Source organism: Heterocephalus glaber, unplaced genomic scaffold (assembly GCF_053883595.1).
Source record: "Heterocephalus glaber isolate CG9 unplaced genomic scaffold, H.glaber_assembly_v1.0 deba00001737, whole genome shotgun sequence".
Classification (NCBI taxonomy): Eukaryota; Metazoa; Chordata; class Mammalia; order Rodentia; family Bathyergidae; genus Heterocephalus; species Heterocephalus glaber.
The window spans coordinates 6,208,724-6,236,363 of NW_028258445.1; the positions used below are offsets into that span (position 1 = coordinate 6,208,724).

At 38.4% G+C, this 27,640-nt stretch overlaps 1 protein-coding gene and 1 long non-coding RNA gene across 8 annotated transcripts in view; one reads left to right on the forward strand and one right to left on the reverse strand.

Annotated features, from left to right (window-relative positions):
• Fstl5 (follistatin like 5) overlaps window positions 1–27,640 on the reverse strand; it is a 742,188-nt gene that overhangs the window by 406,446 nt on the left and 308,102 nt on the right. The gene's annotated exons all lie outside the window — the stretch shown is intronic.
• Window positions 1,513–26,772, forward strand: LOC147821439 (uncharacterized). The gene is made up of 3 exons (XR_015447027.1): window positions 1,513–2,125; window positions 21,385–21,454; window positions 22,527–26,772. It is a non-coding gene; the product is annotated as an uncharacterized LOC147821439 (long non-coding RNA).

Sequence of the window (27,640 nt, forward strand, 5' to 3'; positions counted from 1 at the left end):
CCAAAGCCAAAAATGATTTTATGTAAACTCTGGACTACCTTAGAAATTAGGATTTCTACTTATTACACATGAAAAGTTAAAGCTGAAATCTGAACTTCTTTGGTCATGATAATGAAACCTAGAGGGGCAGATTTTTGAATGTGATCATTCTGCCAACACCTGTCAAATGAAATATATAGACATATAAAACCTTACTTCAAACGTGTTTACGATGAAAATCTAGATGTGAGCTTCCCCCAGTGTCTGTGATTTTGCAGTGCACAGCTAAGTATCCGAAGAACAAATCTGTGGGGTGCAGTGTTCACTACCCAACACGCCAAGATGGAAGCAGGGTCACGAGCAACTGGGAAACTTGCTACAGTGCGTCTCTCCTACACAAACTGCTAAAATGCAACAGGAGCTTGTGCCCTCATATCCATAAATACACTCACACATATGCATACCCATATACATCTGTATGTATGCATCATTTGCATATATTTATACTATTTTTAATCATTTCTCCATGTCTAAAATTTATTTCTGAATACTGACACAAGCATTATTATCACGTTTAAACATTAGCAAATATTTTACAGTAACTTAGGACATAAATTGAATGTCAAAGTCACATATATTTCCTCTACTGATTGAGAAGTATATTTTCTCTGCATGTTATACATTATTATCTATAATTTAGTCTCTCCTCAAGTTACCTGATTTAAAGATGCTTTCACTTTAATTACTTTATTTTAGCATTAAGCATTTTTCTTGAATGCTATAAGAAAATGCTATAAAGAAAATTCAGTTTGTCTCTCTCACACACACATACCAACACACAAATGCACAACCACAAAGTTATTTGTTCATGCATTTAATTTTACTTATCTGCATTTTCATTTTACTAATATTTATTGATCATGAAAGCTTGGGCAAAGTTACCTGATTAATTTATACCATTCTCCAGACTTATCTAAGAATTTTAATTTAAGCATCACACAGTTTCTCCACTTGTTTAATGAAGTTAGTGATACACCCTTTCAAAGTACTCACTGAATACATTCTTTCAGCACAGGCAGAAATAGCTCATGTACATGTATTTGAAATTATTCATACAAATTCTAAGGGAAAATGACTGCCAACTATTAAAGCATCTAGATTGAGTCAGTTGAAGATAATAGGATTTACTTTAAAACAAAGCACCCCTCCAAAAAACCATACATGCTCTCTTTTAGAATAAAGGTGAAACTAAAAATCCTTGCCTTGTTCTTGCCTCATAATTTACATATAATATTCTATTTTGTATCTGAGAAAAGCTGAATCCTATCAAATTAGTTTTATCTCATTTTGTCTAGTTCATGCATTTTCTAGCAACAATGTCAGTATAATTCACCTTGAGGGACGTCCTAATGAAAACTGCAGTCATATAGCTGAATGTTAGGTATCATTGTTTCTATAAAAAGGTACACACTCCATGTTAAAAAGAGAAAGTCTTTAAACTTTCCTGAAGGATAATTACTTATTTGATATTTTTAGTTTGGCTCGAAGCCCACATTTGCCAGAATTTTCGCTTGCTGACTTGTCACAGGATAAATGACGTGGTCAGGGGAGCAGAGTTCATTTTCCTGGGTCTGTACTTTACCCTCCTCACTCCAGCCATTTATTTAAAATGTTCTTACATACTTTAATGCTGTGTGTCGAGGTTCTGACAGGAAGCCGGCAGGGTAACACTGCAGTTCCGGAACTAGTCTAGACTACCCAGGTTCTTGCTGTGTGACATCGGGAAGTGAAAACTTCCATTTGCTTAACCCCTGTGACATTAAAGCAAGCTTACTCTCACACGCAGCTGCGGGTGAGGAGCCCGGAGAGGCTTCTGCTGGATTCTGAGGAATCCGCTGATGCTGGGAAGGAGCCAGGACTGTGGCCGCGTGTTTCACATTATGGAAGAAAAGAGACCTCGCACTTCACAGCTGAGACGAGCCGCTGCTCAGCAGAGTGCACCTCGTCCTCAAAAGAGCCCTGTTCTGCAGGGTCCAGGATCCAGGGCAGCCTTGGCATGCAGGCCGTTCACACGGAAGAGAACAAGCTCCGCTCTCTGAGGCGCAGGGGAAGGACTGCTGGCGGCTGCCTGAGGATCTCTGCACAGGTTTGTCGGAGGGTACCCAAGGCACTAGGGATGACTGACCAGGCCCCTCTGCAGCAGCCTCAGAAAGCAAAAGAAGAGACTACTCAGTGAGGGACAGGAGTTTTAACTCTCTAAGGGTCACTGTGTAACCTCAGCAAAACCTCCAATTATGTTATAATGAACTATATATAGCATAATTTACAAAATGAAACATGCATTCCCTATACTGTACAGGTATAAACAAATTATGGAAACCCAAATGCTATGATAATAGTATCAAATTTTTTTCTAATCTAAGCCTGAAAATAATCACCATGGTAAGAACAGCACTGGCTCAGCCAATCTTCACTTTTCCTCTGAAGAATCAACTTTGATGTTCTGGTTTTATCCTGGTTGGGCTGCTGCAAAGCACTATAGTTTGGAAACAAACTTTGAGAATGCTCTTGGAAATGCGACTCCAGGTGCTAACATTACAAAGAAGAGAGTCTGATTAACTTCTCATTGTGCTGTTTGGGGTAAATTAATCATATTTCAATAAATATAAAGATGTGCACAGTTTTATGATCTGGGCTATGTAAACATAGAGCCCACTGTCATAAGCTGTCTTTGGAGAGCTTTCTAGCTCCTACATTTAGGGCTACTCTGTATTCCCTTGAAATTTCACAGGAGAAAATTACATATTCAAGTCAATAAGGAGTACATGGAAACAAAATAAACTGATCCTCTGAGCATAAAATAGACTCATTTATTTTGATGTAATGTCAGTATGCTTATTTGCAACCAGAGTACTAAGTTACATTTGTTACAAAATGCATAGTTAAATTGAAAAGTCAGAGAAACTCAAAAGAAATATGTTCCTAGTCATTCATTATACCAATGCAAAAAAATTAAGAAGTATAGAATTGTGTGGTCCTTGCACAATATTTGGAAGTCATGGAAAAGGTAAAAAAGTCAACTTCTGGGCTGGGCATTTAGCTCAGTGGTTCCGCCACCTGCCTCGAAAGCACAAGGACCTGAGTTCAATCCCTGCTACCCCCCCACAAAAAGTCAACTTCTAAGAATACTGTTTAATTATTTACTTTTTTCCTGTGCACACAATAACTCTGTCATTATAGAGAGTTTAATACAGTGCTTTGTGAAACACCGTACACTAGATTTCTGTACTAGTGGACGGACGAGTCCCCTCCTCTGTGGTCGCTCCCTCTGGCTCTTCCTTTGACATCCCAGAGAGCCCTCATCTGCCACTTCTCTGCCTCCTTCAACTGTGCTCGCACCCCCACATTCTTTTAAAATCCCATTCTGTAACACACTTAAGTACCTTGTGTTCTCCATGCCTGGAGGAGCAATTGGGTGTGCTGGGAGAACTTCTCCTGGCAGTGCTGATGGGTGCCTTGCAAGCCTGTGGCTTCCCGTCGGCCTGGGGCAGACACTCCTCAGTAGGCAGGCTGCCCCTGCCCCTGCTCTGCTGTCCCTCACAGCTCTCCTCCTGCTCTTCCCTAACTGAAGATAACGCTTGCAATTCTCAAGACAGTGATCTACCAAAAACAAACCTTTCATTTAGTGCTTTGGTGCCTGCAGCCGGAACTTCCCTCCTTGCCTCATTGCTGTCCTGCAGGGACAGATGTGATCCTCCCCTGCCCTTTCCACACACACCCTTCTCCCGGTTTACACAAATGCTAATTTATAACCCCCCGCGGGCTTTCTCAACTTCTGATCTTTTCCATTTGATCCATCTTCCACTTTCCCATCATGCTTCCTTGGGTTACATCCAGTCCAAAATCTTCCAAAGGTTTCTTTAAGCTCACAGTGTATTTTTCAATTTCTTCATTCGATTAATTAAGACTGCCTGTAAGGTGGCCCCATAGTAACGCTCACTCTCACGTAGAACCTTCCACTTTATGGACTCAATATTTTCCAACATCATGTGCTTTTTAGTATTTAACACTTCCGTATGTTAAACTTTAACAGGGATAAATATAAGTCAAGAGATCAGCTGTCCAAGAAGCCATAATGACTGAGGATAACATAGTGAACAGGGAGGTCTGTCTGACCATGCAGCCATGTGAGGAAGCTGAGACCCACACACCCCGAGGAAGCACTGCGTCACCACGTGCAAACGCCTCCTAGCTTGCTCAGAGGAAAGAGAATCCAGGGCAGGGGGTGCAGCCGGGTGTCCGGAGACTTTCGAGGGTTAGATAACAAATGAAGGAATACAGCGGTGGTGGCGACACTACAGCTCTCGAATTATTGCATTTTTAAGGCAAGGGATGTTAACATAGAGTCTTTTCTAAGCCAAAACCTCAGTATTCGGGTTGAATTGCAGTGTTGGCACTTTGCAGCAAATAAGTGGGTGCTGGCTTGCAAGTTGGCACCTGGCCTGTTCAAGTATCATCTGCCCATCTTGTTTTCATTGTGTTTTGCCCTACATTTTACAAATTTCTGTGCTGATATTCTACACTTTATTGGTCCCACTACAACCTACTGAATCCTCTTTCCTTGTTGGGTACATTAAAAGCTATCTGGGTGACATCATTCAAACTAGAAGAATTACTGGGACACTGATCTTCACTTAAACACTGTGCAAAAAATCCCTCAGGCCCACTGGAAGGAAATGCAGCCCTGCTGTTTTCTCGGGGCACAAGCTGTCACACCTGTGTGCTCCGCTGAGGAGCGACTGAAGGATTTAGTGCAAACTTCAACTCACTGCAAGTAGCCTGAGGAAGCTGCTGCTTCTTTTGGATTTTCACATGATAAATGTGTCATAATAATAGCTGACAGAGAGATGGAAATAAACAATATAAACACATAGAATAAACTGCCCACAGACAATCTAATCAATGCATATGTCTGTGGCTACAAAATCAGTTTTCCCTTGATGCAAATTTACTCTGTTCCCTCCCACTGAAAAGTGATCTGCATCATGAGTCTTCCCTTACCTGGTAGAACTGACACAGCATCCACAGGACTACCCAATTTCCACCTTGGAGAGGAACTGTAATACTGAGATCAAACTAACTCTCTATGGGAATGAATTCCCTATCCAAATACTCCCAATTTAACCAATAAATTGTAAAAAAAACATCCAAAATAGATCATCTATAGATAAATTAAGATAAAATTAAGACAAATTATGCATAAATTGTCTTTTATAATCTTACCAAACATATTCCTTCCTTTAATGGTATTTCAAAATCTCTACTTTTACCAGTAAAATATAAAACAATAAATAGGAAAAGATATATATTTCATACTTGAGTGAATATAAAGCACCAAATATCAATGCCTAATTATTAGGCAACTGATAGTTTTTATGTACTAAAAGAAGTTCAAGATTTTTATTACAATTTTAACTCTAAAGCAGCAGCATCACTACTAAATCAGGCCTTGGTACCCTGATTTTGAGCAAATGCTGTCTTCAGTGCATGCAAAAATGATCTACAGAGGGCCTGGGATTTAGCTCAGTGGTTTCGCCGCCGGCTATGCAAGCACAAGGACCCGAGATCGATCCCCAGTACCAAAACAAAGAAAAAGAAAAAGATCTACAGAAGTCACTGAGAGCAAAGGAAATGATAAAGAACCTGTAAGTGCTGAATGCTTGTCTTTGCTCTCTTTTCTTTAAGAAGGTAGAGAAGTTACTTAATTACTTCTGTAAGAATACACCCAGTAAGGCTATGGCAGAATAAAAATAAAAATATGTATCATCAGTTCTCCATAAGAGATGAAATGTTCTCATCAATCTTCAGTGATAACGCCATGATTTGACTTGGTTAAACTGGCTATCTGTCATAACAATAATACTGAACTTCATGCCAAGCACATTTACACCAAAGTTTCATGTTCTCATCTGCAACAAAATAATCTCTCATTTATTTCACAAGTTATACTTTTTAATCACTTGAATTGCAAAAGAAATATAAATTCTACTCACATCTTTCTGTCAGAAAGATAAAAAGGACCAGGAAAGGACTCAGTATTAGGAAATGTGTGCTTGCTGTCATTGATAAATAACGGGTCTTGTTAGTTGCAGACAGTGGATGACAACAACAGAAAAGGAGATTATTCCAAGCAACTTTGTTGCAGACTGTTTTTACTTTACATACCAATAGACCAGTTTTCTTCAGTTTCAAGCATGGAGGTTTTATGATCAAACCTGTGCAGAAGAGCAGCAGGATAGATACTTGTATTCAAGTCATAGGGAAAGTCAGCAAATATCAAGGGGTGGGGGATAGAGAGAAAAGAACAAAGCAGAAGAGTCAGAGGTTGTTGCTTTTGTCAAAAAGAAATACACGGACATTGTTCCTATTTCAAATTATCAATTATTCATTTTAATCATTTTAACCCTTATTTACACTCTCAGTGTCTCATACTAGACAAACTATTTGTTATTTACACGTGTGTCCTATTTATTTCACTTAAGAGTATGGCCTCAATATGCACCCATTTAGCTATAAATGACTCTAGTTTCTCATTCTTTATGGCTGAGTAGTACTCCATTTTATAAAAAAAAAACCTTACATCTTCTTTATCCAGTTTCCAGTTGATGGGCAATTGCGCTGTTTCCAAGCTTTAGCTATTACAAACTGTGCTGCTATAAACATGGGTGCACATATATCACTGCGGTATGATTCTTTTAATTCTTTTGGGAAGATACCCAGCAGGGGAATAGTTGGGTCAAATGGGACCTCTAGTCCTAGTTCTTTGAGGTATCTCCATAATTTGAAATAGGAAAAAAGGTCCAAAGAAGAAGGGGTGAAGGGAGGGGAAGGGGAAAGGAAAAGAGGGAAAGGAAAAATTATGAGAAAAGAAAAAAAAATGGAAATGAAGTCTATGTAAATAGGGAAGGGCGGAGGGGTGAAGGGTGCACAGGGAATGGGGAAAAAATAAGAATCAAGATGCATCATGTTCAGGTACAAACACCCAATGATAAATGTAAACGTATTGTATACCTAAAATGTACCAATAAAGGAATTTAAGAAAAAAAAAAAAAAAGAAAGAAACATATGGTGAGAGGCTGAAGCAGGAGGGAGGGTTATGATGCAGTCAGGGCTCGCAGACTGGGCACTACACTGCAAAGAGGTGTGTCAGGGAGATGCGCCCTGCATTTGTGGGGTCAGGGTGTGCACGTACTTCTCCCTATTCTTGCTGGAAAGCAGAGCGACCTGCCTCACACCCTCCTCCCCTGCTGGTCCATCCCTCAGAAATAGAGTTCTCTGGCTTCCCTGAACCTTTACACAGTATAATTCAGCAGCCTTGCCTCATGGGTCCTCCTGGTTGTCCCCTGAAGTTCACACACCAGCCAGCACTGTGATTTGCTGGAGGACTCCAGCACTGCTGAGATTGTGTGGCCAATTTTCTGGTCTGGATTTTTAAGGCCAATAAATCTAAAGCCATGTCAGCAAAAAAAAAAAAAAGTGACTGCTTGCTGGTGGATTTCTTATAACTCAAGGAATTCCATTTAGCTGGACACCCGAAAGACTCCTAGAAGTATGCCAACTTTTAATGTTTTGTGGGTTAGATTGATATTGGACAAACTACTTCATTGTTAGAACATAGATTACTTAAAACTAGATCCTTAAATACTTTATTCCCCTTTTTTTTCCACAGCTGGTCATGAAACCTAGGGTCTCAAACCTAAGAATTATAATGGAATCCACAAAAAAATGTTACAGTCAATCACATTTCAGTATTTCAGGTTCTCACGGTGTATGTGGTGGTGAAGAAGTTCTGTTCATATGTTTTTCATTGGCTTTAGAGTCAGATGGATCAGACCTCAGATTTCATCCTTGGATCTTGCAAGCTGTGTAGCTGTAGATAATTAACCCATCACACAAGGCTCGGTTTATCCTTCTGTGTGAAGCAGGTATATCACTTATGTCCTGAGTGGTTGTGAGAATGCAACAACATAACGTATGTGTGGTACTCATTCCAGAGCGTTGTACACACACTGTGTTAAAGGTGTTTACTGTTGATGCATGGAAGATGCCAGGCACCTTATGGGGCAGTCAGGATGCTACTACCCTAAGCCAGATTGAAATTATTCAAAAAGTATTAATGAGAGAGGACTGGCACCAACAGAGCTGAGCTAAGCTCCCTGTATATAACTGCCATGGGAAAGAGGGCAGGACAGGAGAGCAATAGGGACAACTCTGAAACTGCAAAGAAGTGACAGGAATCCTACACAGCATGTGAAGTAGGACAGATGACCTAGAGAAAAGAACAAAGCAATTCTCAACTTCAACCCTGTGTTCTCCAGTTGGGGAACAATATCTCAACGCAGCCAGCAAAAGGTCAGCAGGAAAATGCCACAATGCTCACCATAGTAGCAGACCTGCTGTCCCAGCGCAGAACTGTTTGGTTTTCCAAGATTTAAATTCAGACAGGGAGTTCACTGGTCAAAAAGGGACTCTTCTGCTTTAAGGGAGGAATTGCTCTGGACCTCACCTAACCTGTAGGTCTCAAACTACCACAACAGCCACTGTGAGGATTTGCCTTGGCCTAGAGGATGGCCACCCCTGGATCTGTCAATAGTACTGGGCTTTGTGTGCCTCGCTGGACAGAAAGCTGCCTCCTAGTGCCCTGCAACCTCAGGACGGATGGGTGTCCTGCCACAAGCCTATGTGACCCTGCAGGTTCTTCACGACAACTACAGAAGGTCTCAGAGCTTGCAAATTAAAAACTGACCAACAAACAAGCAGGGACTTCTCAAAAGAAACATACAAATGGCCAACGAGTCCATGAAAAAATGTGCAGTTGCACTGATTATCACAGAAATGTATCAACACTACAATGAGGTATCATCGCATCCGGGTTTGAATGGCTAACATCAAAAATTTAACAGTAACAAACAGTCCCAAGGACGAAAAGGAACACAACTCCATACATTGTTGGTGCCTCTGTCAGTGAGCATAGCCACTATGGAAAACACTGTGAAGATACTTTTTTTTTATTATTTATTATTAAATTCTTTTATTGGTACATTGTAGGTATACAAGACAATTACATTTCTCATTGGGAATTGTACCTTTACATGATGCATCTTGGTTCTTATTTTTTCCCCATTCCTAGCCCTCCCTTCACCCCCTCCACCCTTCCCTATTTACCAAGACTTTATTTCCATTTTTTCCATTTCTCATCATTTTTCCTTTCCCTTCTTTCCTTTCCCCTGCCCTTCCCATTACCCCTACCCTTTGGACCTTTTCTTCCTATTTTGCATTATCAATTATTCATTCTAATCATTGGTACATTTTAGGTATACAATACAATGACATTCATCATTGGAAATTTGCACCTTTACATAATCTCTCTTGGTTCTTAATTTTCCCCCTTCCCCTGCCCTCCCTTCAACCCCTCCATCCCTCCCTATTTACAAAGATTTTGTTCCTATTTTTCCATTTTCTCATATTAATTCCAATCCCTTCTATCTTTTCCCCTAGCCCTCCCACTTCCTTCCCCTTTGCCCCTTTTCTTCCTATTTCACATGCCTTATTATACATTTAGTCCTTATATACACTTTCAGTTTCTCACACCAGAGAAACTATTTGGTATTTACACATGTGTGTCCTATTTATTTCACTTAAAAGTATTGCCTCAATGTGCATCCACTTAGCTATAAATGTCTCTAATTTCTCATTTTTTATGGCTCAGTAGTACTCTATTTTATTAAAAAACCACATTTTCTTTATCCAGTCTCCAGTTGATGGGCATTTGGGCTATTTCCAAGTTTTAGCTATCACAAACTGTGTTACTATGAACATGGGTGCACATATATCACTGTGATATGATTGTTTTAATTCTTTGGGGAAGATCCCCAGCAGTGGAATAGCGGGGTCAAATGAGATTTCCAGTCCTAGTTCTTTGAGGTATCTCCATACTAATTTCCACAGTGGTTGCACCAGTCTACACGCCCACCAGCAGTGGGGCAGGGTTCCTCTTTCCCCACAGCCCCACCAGCATTTGTTATTGGTTGATTTCATGATAGCAGCCATTCTTTCTAGAGTGAAGTGGAATCTCAGTGTTGTCATTTGCATCTCTCAAATGACCAGTGATGTTGAACATTTTTTCATGTATTTATTTGCTATTTCTACTTTCTTGTCTGAGAAATGTCTGTTCATTTCAGATGCCCATTTTCGGATTGGGTTTTTAAATTTGGGAAGTCTGATCTTTTTAAGTTCTTCATAGATTCGAGATAGTAGACCTTTGTCTGAGGAAAAGCAGGTGAAGATTTTTTCCCACATTGCGGGTTTTCTCTTCATACTGCTGGTGGTTTCTCTTGCTGTGCAGAAGCTTTTTAATAAGAAGAGATCCCACTTGTTGATTGTTTGTGCTAGTTCACGGACAACTGAGGTTTTCTTCATAAAATCTATTCCTACACCGATGTCTTCAAGAGTTCTACTTAACCTCTCTTCCAGCTGGTTCAGGGTTTCTATTTTCATATTTAGATCTTTAATCCATTTTGATTTTAGTACAGTGCATAGCAGAGATATAGGTCTAGTTTTAATCTATGGCAAGTTGAAACCCAATTTTTCCAGCACCATTTATTAAAGAGGCTATCTTTCCTCCAATGAGCATGTGGCTCCTTTATCGAAGACAAGATGGCTAAGTGTGTCTGGTGTTTTTTATGCATCTTCTAATCTGCTTCACTGGTCCTCAGGTCTGTTGTTTTGCCAGTACCATGCTATTTTTATCACAGTAGCTTTGAAGTATAGTTGCAAGTTGGAGACTGTGATACCCTTGCCATGTCTCTGTTACCTAGAATTGGTTTTGCTATTCTGGGTCTCTTCTTGTTCCAAATGAATTTTTGGATTGTTTCCTCAAGGTCTGTGAAGTATGGTGCTGGGATCTCCATGGGAATTGCACTGAATCTATAGAGCAGTTTTGGAAGTATGGCCATTTTCACTATATTAATCCTTCCTACCCAGGAGCAGGGGATGTCTGTCCATTTTCTGATATTATCTTCAATCTCTCTTTTCAGAATGCCATAGTTTTCAGAGAAGAGGTCTTTGATTTCTTTCGTTAGGATGATTCCTAGGTATTTCAGTTTTTTGGATGCTATTGTGAAAGGAATTATTTGCCCTATTTCTCTCTCAGTGAGTCTGTCATTTGTGTAGAGGAAAGCTATTGATTTTTGTGTGTTGACCTTGTAACCAGCTACTTGGCTGAATTTGGTGATTAAGTCTAGAAGACATTTGGTGGAGTTCTTGTGGTCTTCTATACAGAATATCATGTCATCTGTAAATAATGACAATTTGACTTCTTCATTTCCTATCTTTATTCCTTTTATTTCTTTCTCTTGTCTAATTGCCATGGCTAATGTTTCCAAAACTATATTGAACAAGAGTGGTGATAGTGGACATCCTTGTCTTGTTCCTGATTTTAGTGTGAAGGATTTCAGTTTTTGACCATTTAGTATGATATTGGTTGTTGGTTTTTCATAGATGGCTTCTATCAGTTTGAGGTAGAGACCATCTATTCCAATTTTTGTAGGGTTTTTATCATAAATACATGTCAGATTTTGTCAAATGCTTTTTCTGCATCCATGGAGATAATCATATGGTTTTTGTCCTTGGCTCTATTGATATAGTGTTTTATATTGATTGATTTGCATATGTTGAACCATCCCTGCATCCCTGGGATGAATCCCACTTGATCAGGGTATATGATCTTCTTGGTGATCTTCTGCATTCTATTTGCCAGTATCTTATTAAGGATTTTTGCATCTATGTTCATTAGTGAGATTGCCCTATAGTTCTCCTTTTCGGTTGGGTCTTTCTCTGCTTTGGGGATCAAGGTGATGCTTGCTTCCAGGAATGAATTTGGGAGTATTGCTTCCCTTTCAATTTCATTGAAGAGTTTAAACAGTAGTGGCAGTAGTCCTCTCTAAATGTCTTGTAGAATTCAGCAGTGAAGCCATCAGGGCCTGGGCTTTTCTTAGTTGTTAAGGTTTTAATTACGTTTTCAATTTCATTGGTTGACATTGGGTTGTTTAGAATTTTTAGGTCTTCTTCATTCAACTTTGGTAATTCATATGTATCTAGGAATCTGTCCATTTCTTCAGTGTTTTCTGTCTTATTGGCATATAGGTTCTGGAAGTAGGTATTGATGATCCTCTGGATTTCTGCTGCGTCTGTTGTCATTTCACCCTTTTCATTCCTAATTGTATGGATTTGGACCTTTTCTTTCCTTTTTATGATAAGATTGGCTATGGATTTGTCAATTTTGTTGATTCTTTCGAAGAACCAACTCTTGGCTTCATTGATTTTTGTATCGTTCTCTTAGTTTCCATTGCATTGATTTCTGGTCTGATCTTTACAATTTCCTCCCTTGTATGAGCTTTGGGTTTGTCCTGCGCTTCTTTTTCTAGAAGCTTGAGTTGCAGCATCAGGTTGTTTAATTGGGCTCGTTCTGTTTTCCTAATAGGCATATTCATTGCTATGAATTTCCCTCATAAGACTGCTTTCATTGTGCCCCATAGATTCTGATATGTTGTACTGTCATTGTCATTTAATTGAAGGAACTGTCTGATTTCTTCTTTAATTTCCTCTATGACCCATTGGTTATTCAGAAGTGTGTTGTTCAATTTCCACATGTTTATGAAATTTTTCGAGTTTCTTTTCTATGGATCTCCAATTTCATCGCACTATGGTCTGATAATATAATGGGGATAACTTCAATTCCTTTGAACTTACTTAAACATGTTCTGTGTGTATGTGGTCTATTTTGGAGAATGACGCATGTGCAGCTGAGAAGAATGTGTATTCTGATTTTGTTGGGTGGAACACTCTGTAAACATCTTTTAAGTTCATTTGTTCAAGAGTTCGATTGAGTTCTAGTATTGCATTACTTAATTTTTGTCTAGTTGATCTATCTATTTGTGACAGTGGGGTGTTGAGATCCCCCACTACAATTGTATTAGTGCATATATGACTTTTCATGTCCGTTAGTATTTGTTTTATGTAGTTGGGTGCACTAGAGTTTGCTGCATAGATATTTATGATTGTCATGTCTTCCTGTTGGATTGTTCCCTTTACAAGGATGCAGTGTCCTTCTTCGTCTCTCTTAATCAGTGTTCGTTTGAAATCTACTTCATCTCTGAAGAGGATAGCTACTCATGCTTCTTTTTGGGTTCCTGTCACATGGAGTACTGTTTTTCACCCTTTAACTTTCAGTCTGTTAGTTTCCTTTTGAATTAAGTGTGTTTCTTGTATGCGGCATATTGTTGGATTTTGCTTCTTGACCCATTCTGCCAGTCTATTTCTTTTGATTGGTGAATTGAGACCATTAACATTGGTGGTTATAACCGAAAAGTATTGACTTATCATTGCCATGACTTTTTCTTTTTGTTGGTTCTCCCCCTTTACATTTAATTTCTTATTGTGCCAGATGGGTTCATTCTGCTTTGCTTCCTGGGGTTGTGATCCTTAATATCTGTTCCTAGGATATTGTGTAAAATTCTTTGGAGTGCTGATTTAGTATTCATGAAGTTCCTAAGGTGCTCTTCGTCATGAGAGTATCTTATTTCTCCATCAATTTTGAATCTGGGTTGGAGGCTGTTTTCTTTTAGGCCTTGGAATATGTCACTCCAAGCTCTTCTTGCCTTGATAGTTTGTGTTGAGAAGTCTACTGTGATTCTGATGGGCTTTCCTTTGTATGTGATTTGTTTCTTTTCTCTAACTGCTTGTAGAACTTTGTTCTTCTGTTGGATTTCTGGAATCTTAACAATTATATGCCTATGTGTAGATTTTTTTTTGATCAAGGCTATTTGGAGTCCTATATGCCTCACTTATCTGTATGTCAAGTTCTTTTCCCATGCTTGGGAAGTTTTCTGCCATTAATTCTGTGAACAATTCTTTTATGTCATCTCCACTCTCTCCTGTTTCTTCATTGACTCTGATCAGTCTTCTGTTATTCTTCTTTGCATCGTCTAGCAGCTGCTGGATTGATTTCTTGTGTTCCCTTATAATTTTGAAGCAATTTTTATGTTCCTGGTCATTAATTGCAATCTTATCTTCTATATCTGAAATTCTGTCCTCACATTGGCTCATTCTGCTGTGTAGACTTTCAATGGAGTTTTTCATGTCCTGGAAATCTATTTGCATCTGTTTTATGGATTCCATTTGTTTCCTATGTTGGGATTCCATCATGTTCCTCAGCTCCTCTCTAGATTTATTAATCATGTCTTGCACTATGAGCACAATCTCTGCTGTTATCTGAGTAATTATTTCTGACTTCATTTTTTCCAGATCCCCTTTTTTTGCCAGTTCAGTGGGTCCAGGTGGTTGAGTCGCAGAGTGTTCCATCTCACTTCCCTTTGGGGTTGCTGTAGGTGATCTTTAAGTCTGGTTTTGAGACTTATTTACATGTTTTCTCATTTCAACTGCGGGCGGTGGGGGGAGTGCTGTTGACGTCCACGCGGCTCACCTCCTCTGAGCTCGCAGAGGTGGGACAACTGCCAGGAGTGACGGTAGGGATGGTGGCCCAAAAGCCCCTTCCTCTGGATCAGGAGCAGTGGGACGGCAGCTCAGAAGCCCCTACCTCTGGGCAGGAATTCTTTAAATGCTGAGAACTTGTTTAGCTCTAGTACAGTGGTCTGGTGCTCCAGTGTCCTCTGCATCTTTGCAGTGTGGAACCAGGTGGCTCTACAGAGAAGAGGCCAAAGGAGTGAGGGGGGCGTCCAGTGGATTGGTGCTGGGGTGCAGGCTGATTCGCTGTTTTCAGCATGACTCTGTGAAGATTCTTTAAAAATCAAAAATCAAACCACCGATGATGCAACAATTTCATAACTGGGTGTACATTGGAGGAAATAAAAGCATTACACCCAGAATATACTTGCACTCTCATGTTCACTGCAGCACTGCTCACAACAGCTACAATATGGAATTAACTTAGATGCCCTTAAGTAAGTTGATGAATAAAGAAGAATATATTTTCACAGAGGAAAGTTATTTAGCCATAAAAAGGAATAAAACTCTGCCACTTGCAGCAACATAGAGGTTACCATGCTAAATGAAATGAGCCAGACTACGAATACACATATCATGTGTTCTCACTCATTTCTGGAAACTAAAAAATAAGTTAATCTTGTAGAACAGAATGGGACAGTGGTCCCAAGAGGCTGTGGAGGGCAAGCAGAGGTGGGGATGTAACAGCCTTCAGTAATGGGCACCAAAGCACAGATGAGGAATTATTTCCATCCTTCTTCAGCACAGAAGATAACTACTGGTTGAAACTATTTGTATTTCAAAATTATTAGAAAACTACAAAATTTTCAGCACAAAAAATGGTTTATGGCTGAAGTGATGGAAATGCTTATTATGTTGTTTTGATTATTACACATAGTGTAGGCATGCTGAATTACCATGATGTACCCCATAAGTAGGTAAAAATATTGTTTCAAAATTGTTAATAAGAATGAACTCTAAGTTCACTTAGACTGTACTATGTTGGTAATATTGGTGAACTATATTGTAATACATCTACAACAAGACAAAGGTAAGGGGTGAAGTCTGCCTATTTCTTAAATATACAAAGGTATACAGAGAAGCACAGTGAGAATTGAGCCTGTGGATTTACATAAAGTAACAAATGTACCAAACAAAGAGCAAAGCATGAGGGAGTGTCGAAAATTCCCCTAGAGCACTCCCATGTGTAGGGCGTGGAAAAAGAAAGAGCCATCTTAATAAAATACACAGACATCAGAAGAAAGCCAAGGAAAGACAAATGACACAAGGTCAGAGACTGCCAAGGGAAAGAGGACGCTCAAGAGCTGAAAATACTTCTGCCAGGGCATTGTGTATGCCTCAGGAGGAGAACTTCGCATACCCTGGCCAGTTTCAAATCAACTGTTGTTCTAAAGATTATTTAAGAATTTATAAATGAGTTGCAAAATAAGTTGACCAAATTATAGGTTAAAGAACGTCACTATGAATTGCATTAGGTAAATAAAAGCATAAAATCAATGATGTGTGAAAAGACATATTATTTTTCATTTATTAATCACATTGTAACTTAAATATAATTTTGAAAGCATCTTTTTATTACAACCAGATGGCAGCAGTCACTATAAGACAAAAATCCAATAAAATATTACTTTTATTGTACATGCTACAGCATCTAGATTTATTTTGTAGTCTTTTATAAATCATGAACATGTTCTTTCATTTGAATTACCAGAAGAAAATTCAGACTGGCTTTACCTATGCGGCTGTACTTTCTCTTTAAATTGCTGTATCATATTGATAGCAATAAAAATATGTTCAGGTTCCTTGGCGGCTCTTGCTTGAAACATGTTGAGCAATGATTCACAAGAACAGTTAATGGACCTGTATTTCCAACTATTGCATGTCTCTTTCTTAGCCCCAAATGGCAAAAAGATTTTTCCACCACAATGTATAGGTCATAGGAAATACAGTAGCTAGAAAAAGCAGAATGGAACCCTTCACTTATTCAAATTATTTATGGTTTGTAAATGTTTCCAGAAATCTTTTTCTGGTGAGGGGAGTAAGGATTTACTTCTAGTTCATACAGGACCTGAAGGAAATTACAGTCCCCGTTGTTAGTTTGCATTCAGAACGACAAGCGTAGAAATTGCATGCCCGACTTCCTCGAGGCCCTGTACATGGAGCTCCCGCATTCCCAACATTATGCTTTGGAATCTGCCTGGCACTTTGTGTGGAATTACTTTCTAGACTCCCATCATCAAGTGGTGCTCATTTCCTTTTCACTAAGCTCCACAGTGTCCCTCAGCCTCCTTAACACTCATTGCTCACTGGGCTTGTGTGTCAGACCTCAGATCTCCTCCCTGATTTCCTCTTTCCTGCTGTGTAGCTAGATACCTGTCATGGGCATGTCCTTTGTGGTGCCTCCCGTGTTTTTTTATTTGGCACCAGTAGGTGTTTAAACATTTCACTTGGACATTTCATAATGTTAAAAACTGCAATGCGTGTGTGTGTGTGTGTGTGTGCACGCGCGCGCGCACATATTTGCATGTGTGTATGTATTCTTCCAGCCTGGAAGTTCTTTCTATAGTATTAACTCATTATGATAGGGACTCGGTTTGTTCAGTATTTTAGAGATCAGCAGATATCATCTAAAGAATGAATTACTGTTCGATGTAGTCATAACATCAGCTATAATTTTAATGAAATTCTATTTCATGTTGATAACAATTAGTGATCAAATTAAAACATGAAATTTATTATATATGCATTTTTCTTATATGCTAAAATAAAATTGGTATATTCTGCCATATAAACAAATATATAATCAAACCATTGCCTTTGTAAAAAAAGAAAAGGAGGTGGGAAAATGGAGAAATTAGCATTTACTAATTTGTTTTGTTCAACTAAGAAGTAAATTTTTTACTGCATCATTAAAGTCCTCCATAAGACTATGAAAGAATACATAAAAAATGACTTTCACCTGGCTAGTAAAATGGCTTCTCTCCATCACTTTTTTGCCTATGGAAATATTTAAGTTTATTTTGTTAATTCAGGAAGAGTGAGATGGAATGAAATGAGACATTGTGTCCAGGAATTCAAATTCTAATTCCTTGCTTTTTCAAGGGCTTTCTCTGAGTAGTCTTAGTTCCATACCTATTCCATATTTTATATTTATAAATGACATTATAAAATATTGCTTTGAATATCTAATTTGCTGTCCTGAAATAACCTTTTAATTATAATGTGTTTCCCAAATAAATTATTTACTCTTTTAAATTTAATTCTAAAGAACTCAAAGTATTAACATGCTTAACTTCTCAATGTCTAAAATTAATTACTAATTAATGAATAATTTCTATGTGACAGACTCATAGGTATTTAAGCAAACACATACCAGGCATAGTAAGAATGAAGAAATACAATTAATATTTTAAATATATGTAGAAACTATGTTGAATTTAGAACTAATACTAAACATTCAAGGTTATATATTAACTATATATATTTATTTGCCTATTGTATGGGCAGTGAAAAATATGTTAACGTTTTATAAGATTCAATGTAAGTTAATATACATAAATACTGCTTTGTGAAAATACTAAAGTTTTTAGGGAAGAAATAAAGAAAACTGGATTCAGTGAAACAACCGAGGAGAGTTTACCTCAGGGAAGAACTCACTTTAGAAGCCCGGCTTGTACGGTGGCTTAGGCCTTTATTCCAAGTAACCTGGAAGACCGAGACAGAAGGACTGCAAATCTAAGCCTAAATCACACGGCTTCGTGACTTGGTGATTTGTGTCATAAATAAATAATAAATAAATAAATAAATACATGTTTAAAAAGAGTTGGGGATGTGATTCAGTGTGAAGGCCCCTGGGTTCCATACCGAGTATCACAAAAGTTTTGAAAAGCATGAAGATAATTCAAAATGTAATCAAATATATAAGAATATTTTTAAATCAGGAGAACAGTTCACTAAACATAGTTTTTGAAATACCAACAACTTGGGCAAACCATTTTGAGATGTGTCCACCATTTCTCCCTTTCTGTTCATTATCCTCAATTCCTGTGCCTTCTTGAAACCTTTCCTATCTCTTACATTTTTCCTGGCTTTCTGTTATCAATCTGTCATATCCATGAGGAGGCCAACCCAAATTATGGTGTTGTCTCTTTTTTCTATTTCAGATCAGTTAAAACATCTTGTAGACCTTACTCTCCACGTCCCTCCGAGCTGGGCTTTGTCCTCGAGCCCTGGGATGAGGCAGCTTTCCTGACCAGGGCACCCCTGCGCTGCCTGGCCTGTAAACCACACGGTCAGGCCACTGTGCTCAACCCAGCAAGCACACAGTGGGTCTGCTGGTCCTCTGTAACGACGAGCAGAGAGCATAAGGAAACGCAAAAGCTGCTGTCGAGTGTATAGAACTTTCCAAGAACCAGAAGGCAATGACAGGGAATATTTAATCTAAATTCAATTAAAAAGCAAAGGTGAAAAAAATACGCTATGGTAAAAAAACAATAAATCACAATTATGGACCAGCCAAGGGAGCCAAGGAACAAAGTCTCTCATGTTCCTCCTCTGCCCAAGCCCAGTGTCTGAGTATTTCCTGCTCGGGTTAGAAGCCTTGCTGCAGATCAGATCCACAGGTGGACTGTGGAATAACTGAAGCCATGCAAAATCTGCAGCGCATCACTCCAAGGCTGACGGAGAGGCAATGGACGCTGCCTGCTGCAGGCCTCTGGCAAGTCGGGTGGTCCAGAGGGCTCTGCTAGGGCTGGCAAAGGCAGAGGGCAGGTGGAGACGGGAGACGAGTCCTGATGGGGGGGGGGGGCGACTGCTAGGTCTCGGGAGGAGTCCAGTGGGGGGAGCCCCGAGGGACTCATCTCCATTTCTGATGTTGCTACTTCCTGATTAGGTTAATTACAAAATCTGATCAGAGTCAGGGTGGTCTTGCGGAGTTGGGAGCTCCATCTTTCCCTTACTGCCTTATGTATTTCTCTGTGTCAGATAATCTACTCCGCCTTTGCCATCTCACCTGACTATTGTCACTGATTTTTCCTCAAGACTTAGTACTGTTGTTAATTTTCAGTAAACTCTCACCACTGATTGGGCAACATCTAAACCAATTCTGGGTTCGAATCCTGTGACACTCAGGTTCAAGGTTCCACTGGGAAGTGCTTTCGACACCTCCTCTGTAAGTCCCCCGCCACATTCCTTGCATTAGCATCCCGCGCTGTCATCTCCTTTAGCCAGGGAAGATTTCCATACCCTACCCTTAGAGTCTCAGTGATGACATGCTCCCAAAAAGCCGCACTCTGGAAAGGTCAGAGACGATGAAAGAGAATACGGTAACATGCAAATATTTTCAAACATAGTGGGTGAGGACAACTATGATGGAAGGAAAGTAGATACAAGTCCTTAGGATGTTGGTTTAAAGCCCTCAGAATAGGATACTGAGGTAGACACAGAGTGCTCGCTGTGTGAATACAAAGTTTAACCTGAGTTTGAGTTTCCTTATGATAAGAAAGGGAGCATTACCACTGCTGTGGGCATCATGCTTGGCTGCTGCTCCTCCCTGCGTTACCTAGACTGTGCTCCTGGCGACAGTTCTCACCCACAGGTGGCTGTGCCCTCTAGGCAATATTCAGAAAAGTCTGAGGATAGTTCTGTTGGCACAGCTTGAGACCACCAATGGATAAAGGTTACAGATGCTGATTTTTAAATCCCTACAATGCATAGGAAAGCACACCATAACAAATAATTATGTGATGCAAAATAGTAAGAGTGCTGAGTTTGAGAACCCTTCCTCTAACAGCCAACCGCACACATCCCAGACACCAGGCCAGTCCTGGAGCATCAGCTTATGGCATTCTTCTGCATGGCAAGGCTGCGCGTGGCCTATGATGGCGCAGTTCAACTTCAGTTCCAAACTGATATTCAAGAGTGGAGTCTCAGGCCGGGGATGGAGCTCAGTGGCACAGCGCCTGCCTGGCAAGCGCAAGGTCCTGAGTTTGATCCCCGGCACAAAAAGGAAAAACTGAAAACGTCTATTCTCTGTCTCCTCCCCCCGTGCCATCTTCTCCCTGACTCCACCCCAGCAATCATCCCTCTCTTTCTCCTTTTCTGTCCTCTGTCCTCTCACTGAAAAGGAAAAGGAAAAGTCTCCGGGCAGAGGCAGAAAGTGCTGCCAGGGCTCCGGCCTCGGCTGGCTGCAGTCACCTGTTAGGAGTCTGCACACAGGCAGCAGATCATGTGGGCCTTGCTCACTACTCGGTGCATAGCACGTGTCTGGCACAAACTATGTGACACACAAATATTAATCAATTGTTCTCTTGCTTCTTTTCACATGTTCTTTCACAAAAATATAAGTGGCTTAAGGATTTTCTTTTATCATCTAAATTAAATGCAATTCAATAATATATGGTGCACATATGTATGTTTCACAATTCTTTTACACAGAAGGAGAAAGAGTATCGTGGCACAGCAGAATTTCAGAGCACACTAATCTAACCGTGGCTCCTAAGTCTGCCCCTATTTGATATCAGGTCACAATGCCCTTCAGGCGTACCAGATTTTTCCAGCTTACCACTGTATTCCAAGCATCTGGAGTAAGACACAGTTGGCATATAGTTGGCACTCAATACATTCTCTTGAATTAGTAAGTCCAACTTAACCTTTCTGAGCCACAATTGCTACTGTGTAGAAGGGATAATAATATTTACCTAAGGTTTTATTAGGATTTGATTAAATAAACCAAGGGTTACATACATCACAGATGTTCAATATATTTTAATTTTTTTCTATCTTTATTTTCCCAAACAATTTTCTGCTGGAAAATCATCCCAGGCAGCTGGGCAGTAACCCAGGCTACTAAGTGGTCAAATTCTTGGCATAATGGAAACAACCAAACACAATGGTAAGTGTGAGAAAGAAGCTAACTGCTGCCACAAATGCCTAAATAATGTGAAGGCATTTGAAACAGGAAGGAAAGGTCCAAAGGGGTAGGGGTGGGAGAGGAAGGAGAAAGGAAAGAAGGGAAAGGAAAAAACATGAGAAAAGAAAAAAACAGAAACAAAGTCTATGTAAATAGGGAAGGGTGGAGGGGGTGAAGGGCGCACAGGTAATGGGGAAAAAATAAGAACCAAGATGCATCATGTTCAGGTGCAAACACCCAATGATAAATGCAAACGTACTGTATACCTAAAATGGACCAATAAAAGAATTTAAGAAAAAAAAAATGTGAAGTCAGGTTTTAAATCAGTTAGTTTAAAATAAGTTAAAATGTTTTTATTTAAAAAGTAGAGCGACTACCATAGACTTAGAAACAAGCATCATCTCCACTGTATTTCTTTGTATTTCTTTCAAGTCAAGATCATTTTATTTGAAAATCTGACCAGTTTTTTCAAATAATACACAACTTTCTAATTCCTGACACTAAAGGCTTTATAGTTTTCTAGTCTTATGCAGTTTTCATAATAAGACTGATTAGCATACACCACAGAATTTTATATAGCTTCACCTGTGCAATTTGGTGTCTAGCACCATTCCATGCAATTTGTCATCCACAGTAACTAAAATTTAATTACTTAAAATTTTCAGTATCAAGAATAGTTTTTTTTACGGGTTGAAGGGAGGGCAGGGGAATGGGGGAAAAATAAGAGCCAAGATATGTTATGTAAAGGTACAAATTTTCAATAATGTCATCGTATTGTATACCTAAAATGTACCAATAAACTTACTGAAAAAAAATTTTTAAAGAATAGTTTTTGTCCTGTTATTATTTGGTTATGAACTTTGTTTTATTTTTTCATAAAATTGAAAAAGAATAGTTTTTATTATATAGAAAACTTATTTTCTGTATATTTTAATAGAGATATTCTTAGGCTTATGGTTGAATTTAATAATTTTCCATTTATAATGGTGTGAAAATTATAAAAGAATTCTAAAGAAATTGTAGTTGAAACTGTGAGTCTGATCTTTTCTTCCAGGCTAGCAAGTGTGGTAACACAGCCTCCCGGGCGGTCCTGGCTGCCCACAGGGTGCAGAGCGCTAAGCGGTGGAGCAGTATTGAGAAGCACTGAGTGTACCTGAGGTGGGTTCCTCAAACGTTACTCTTTCAGAAGCTGAGGAGCATCTATATTTTACAGTTTTAATGTTGTTTTCTTAATTATCAGAAAAATTACAATTAATATTCTGGTTTGTCAAAATTTTGCATAGCAACTCAGTAAAACTAACAGTTGGCTAATCCGTTGTGTAAAAAATAGTCCTATGTGTATTTCCACATAAAATCTTCATAATGTTGTGTTATACATTATGGGATACATCGTCATAAATTTTCTCCATTTTTAAAGACAGGAACTAGCTAAATAAGCGCTTTTTCAATTTTGTTTGTATGAGCACATGTCTGCAGTGCATAATGATTATGTTATTCCTCGTGGAGGTTGGAACAGGCACGTAACACATCTTAATTCCTTTTATGTCTCCTTCCTCCCTCCTGCCATATCTTGGTCCTCTCTCCATTTGCAAATGAGCTTAAGTGAAATAAATTAGAAACATAATTTTAAATATTGCATGGTTTCTCTTATGTGAGAAATCCAAAATATAAATAAATTGAAGAGCAAAATAAAGGCTTGTTAAGACCTATTGTACCTTCCATAAGCACAATATCCACTTTCCAAGTTGATTTGTTGATGAACATATGTATCTTGAAGTTATGTCTAAGCAACATTTTTTTTTGGTACCGGGGATCGACCTCAGGACCTTGCACTTCTGAGGCAGGCGCAGGGCCACTGAGCTAAGTCCCAGGCCCTAAGCAGCATGTTAAATCATGACTCATGCTTCTGTCTACTGCCTGACTTTGGACAGGGAATAACCATCACTATAGCTCAGGTCTGCCACTTGTAAACTGTGGATAACTACAGTGCTGATCTCAAAGGCATTTGCATGAAACCAATCCCTTTGTTTTCTTGTTGTTGCTGCTGTTGCTGTTTCATTAGTTTATTTATTAGTTTATTAGTTTGTATGTTTGCAATGCACGGTGCTGACATTTATCGTGGGGAGCTTGCTCGCGTACATAACATATCTGAGTTGTGTGTTTTATTTGGGGTGGGTTTTTGTCCCCTTCCCCTTTCTCTCCTGCTACCTCCAACTCTTCTGCTCCACGTTTGTAAAAGCTCTATTTTCAATTTTTCTCTTCAACTCTTTTAAAAAGCCCTTTCCCCTTCCTACCCTGCTTTCCTTCATCCTTTGTTCCCCTCCCCATTAGAAAAAGATCTCCCCACTTCCCATTATCTACCTCTTATTTTGCTCCTTATTTATACTTTGGGTTTCTCGTGCTGTCTAAACTGTGGGTCTGATTTATTTTACCTGACACCATGGTCTCCGTCATTTACCTACAAATGCCTCCTGTTCACCCTCCCTCATGGCAGCAACCCTCTGACTCCTGACAAGCACAGGAAAGAGCTTGGCATTGTAGGTACACACTCATAAACATTACTATTATTTCAGAAAAGCAATAAAGTTATACTTTTAAATACTGAGCTAGTATTGTTTCCACATTTTACAACTGCACACTGAAATACATTGCTCAGGTGAAAAATAATCATCTCTGAATGCAGCGGTCTTACCAATGCTTCGGAACCTCTGGAGGCCTTCCTAAAAGTTTACACTCCTTCCTTCCACATTGGTAGGTTCTGAAGGCGCTGGGCAAGCCTGTATCTGTGCTGCTTTCTGGCTCATTCCTAAGTAGTCTACACTATGGAGCACGACCTATGTGTCAGGCACTTTTCACAACACTTGTGCCTAGAGTAGCGAATAAAACAGACAAAATGTACCCTGGAGTCTTCTCAGGGAAGCAAAAGGCCAAGGAAGATTGAGGGTGGGTAAGTCACGATGGGAAGCGGGAGAAGAGGTAAAGTCCTGCTACTTTTTGCATGTAGAGTTAAGTAAAATTGCAGAACCAAAACTACAGGAGTATTTATTTTATGGACAATAAGGGAATCTGTATGTATATGCACTTTCATGGTAAATATTTTATTGAGATAGAAAAGGCTAGAAAGCACGAGATGCCTTTGAATGAGATGGGGAAACAAGACCTCTGCTTCAGACACACTGTATTTGGAATATGTTGGAAATATACAGTGGTGTTAAAAAGGTGTTAAAGTAAAAGAAATCTGGAAGTCTAGATAAAATTAGGACAAGAGTCAGAAATATGCGGCTTGCCGGAATATTTTGACTTGTTTCTACATTTTCTAAGTCCTCTTATAGACTGCAGAAGCCAGGCAGCTCGCACTGAGAAGCTGCGTGTGGTAAGGAGGGTCCTCTCCTGCCCCACAGCAGCTGTGCCACACACCCAGCCTGGCCTTTTTAGAGGGAGGCCAGCAAGGTCCTGCGATGGCTGCAGCGGCCTGCAGCTATGAGTGACCACAGTGACACGCCAGGTGCGAGAGGCCAAGGAGCCATGCGAGGGCACTCGGGAGGGGACAGTGCCAGCGAAGGGGCCCAACGTGGTTACGGACATCCCCGACTCGAAACAGGTCAGGCTTCTCCAAACTCTGCCTCTGCACAATTTCTTACCTGTTTCTCTTCCTATCCTTTCCCTTTTCCTTCCCTTCTTTTATCCTTTCTTATTTAGTCAACACTGCTAAAAACTATTCACTTAGGAACAAAATAATTAGGTGTAAAAAAGAAAAAGACAGTGAGAGATGCTTCCGTCATGGGTTTTACAATTTCATTTACTTTGAAGTCTGCAGAACAGGGACTTTTATTGTCCATGTAAATGCCCCTTTCTTATTTTATAGTAGCTATTTTGTCAATGTTTTTAAAATTAAACTTGGAGGAGAGTTAATTTAGTTCTTTTAATTTTTCTAAAATATATCAAGTGTTTCTTATGAAATATATAAATATAAAATTAATATATTAAAATTTATGGAGAAATGAATGTCTATATTTACCTATAATCATGAATGCGAACTAATGAATAATTTGCTATTTTTGTTTAGGACTTAAAAAAATTTGCCTTTTTAATTTAAAAAAATTAAGTAAACTATAAATACCCATTAATAGATGTTTAAATGAAATATATAATACCCATATGCCTGTCACTCATATTAAAAAACAGAACTCCAGAAAATTTTCTATATTTTGAAGCCCATTCAAAATGTCTATTACTAATTATTTTCAATTCATTTGATTTTAAAAATATTTTCACACATGAATATGTAAACGTGTTAATTTTTGCATTTTAAACTATAAATTAGAAATTATGTTACAAATATTTTGCAATATTTTTCTGGTATATCAACTTTTTCATTCACTTATTGAGTGGGTCTATAGTTCATTCCTTTTCACAGTACAAGTTTTATACTATATTTGAATTTATTTTCCATTATGCAGTAAAACTACATTTGTACTGTTTAGAGTGTGTTTCTTAAAGCATTTTATTATGAGCAGTCTTAAACATTTCTCTTAGTATAAGGTGGTTATTAGTCTCTGTGGTGTATGCCTACAAGTAGGACTGTTCTGTTATTGAGTACGGATGTATTTAAATTTATTAGACAATACATTTTTATAGCCGCTGTTAAATTTAGCCTCTTATCAGTAGGAAATGCGATTGTCCATATCTTGTCTAACATTTGCTATTAATAGATTATTCAATTGTCATGGTAAACCAAAAGCTTTGTCCCTGTGCAATAATATTCTTAGTATAAGGTTTTCAGAAAGTTCTAAATTATAGATTTTATCGACATCTTAAAGTACACGCCCGCTTACTCATCTAAGCTAATTTACCTACAAAAATTTACATTTTTAGTAAATTTGCTGAGCTCTACTGATACTTGTTTTTTCCTCAGTATTCTTGAGGAATTTTTCTACTAGCTTTATTTTTACTCCTCAGACATGAGTTTACTTAATAATTAATATTCGGTGTCTGTTAATATATCTTACAACTCTATCTCTTTCTGTATCTTCTATTTTCCTTGTCCATATGCCTATTATTTATTTTGGGGTGTATCTCTTTTCCCTCTTCAGAAAATATTACATTACCTAAATGTGAAGATGATCACTTTTTCCTAAATTCTGGAAAACATTCAGACGTTATATTTTTGAGAACTATTTATCCTTCATGTTCTCCATAACTTTCTTCTAGAATGTTTTCACTTTTTTGCAACCCAAGTCTTATATTTTATTTTTCCCAATCTTTCTATGATGATACTCATTTTTTACCAAATCCTACATTCTGATTAATAATTTGTTATATATTAATATTTGATATATTAAATAATATTAATATTTGTTACATTAAAAATATATTAATATTTGTTACATTTGATATATGTTTGAGTTGATTAATCTTCTTTTCAGTTGAATTTACTACTCCCATTAATTTTTTTGAGTTTTCAACTATAGTATTTATTGTATAACACATTTAAGCAATTTAATGAATTTCAGGCATGAATTCCCAATTGGGAGGTTAATTCCTGTTCAAGCAAGAAATTTCTTAATATTTCTATTATTTTATTGTTATGATATAATATAGATACATAAACTCTAGATGTCTAATAATTTTTAAAATTGTATTTATTTTTCAATGTTAATATCTTTTTTTGTTTATATACATGAAAATTATTTGTTTGGCATATGCAGAAATGATTTGTCTATTATTCTGTTTGCTATTGCTCATTTCTTCTGTTATAGTATGTAAAACATGATTTTTTAAAATTTGGAGTTATATTTTATTAAACTTAACTCTTAGATCCTAAAGTTAAATCTTGATTATATAGAAAACTTTTGCTCTACTTGCTATATCTAGTGCCTAAGAGGTGCTATTATCCCAAATCCCATCTTAAATAAAAGCATCAGGAAAATTTCATAGTGTGGATGTCATGTTAATTAGAACTCAAATCTCAGTGGAGTGACAGTTTGTGATTATTATTTTTAAGAACATTTTCTTACCCTTCCAACTACCAGGATTGAGATAAACAATGTAGCTGTGGTTTTCTCTGAGAAGTAGATACATTTCAATTTCACTAAAGGTATGACTCATTTCTAGCAGAGTCTTCTTTTTGTATAGGTCTTGGCCTGATATAATGGAAAATATCACCAG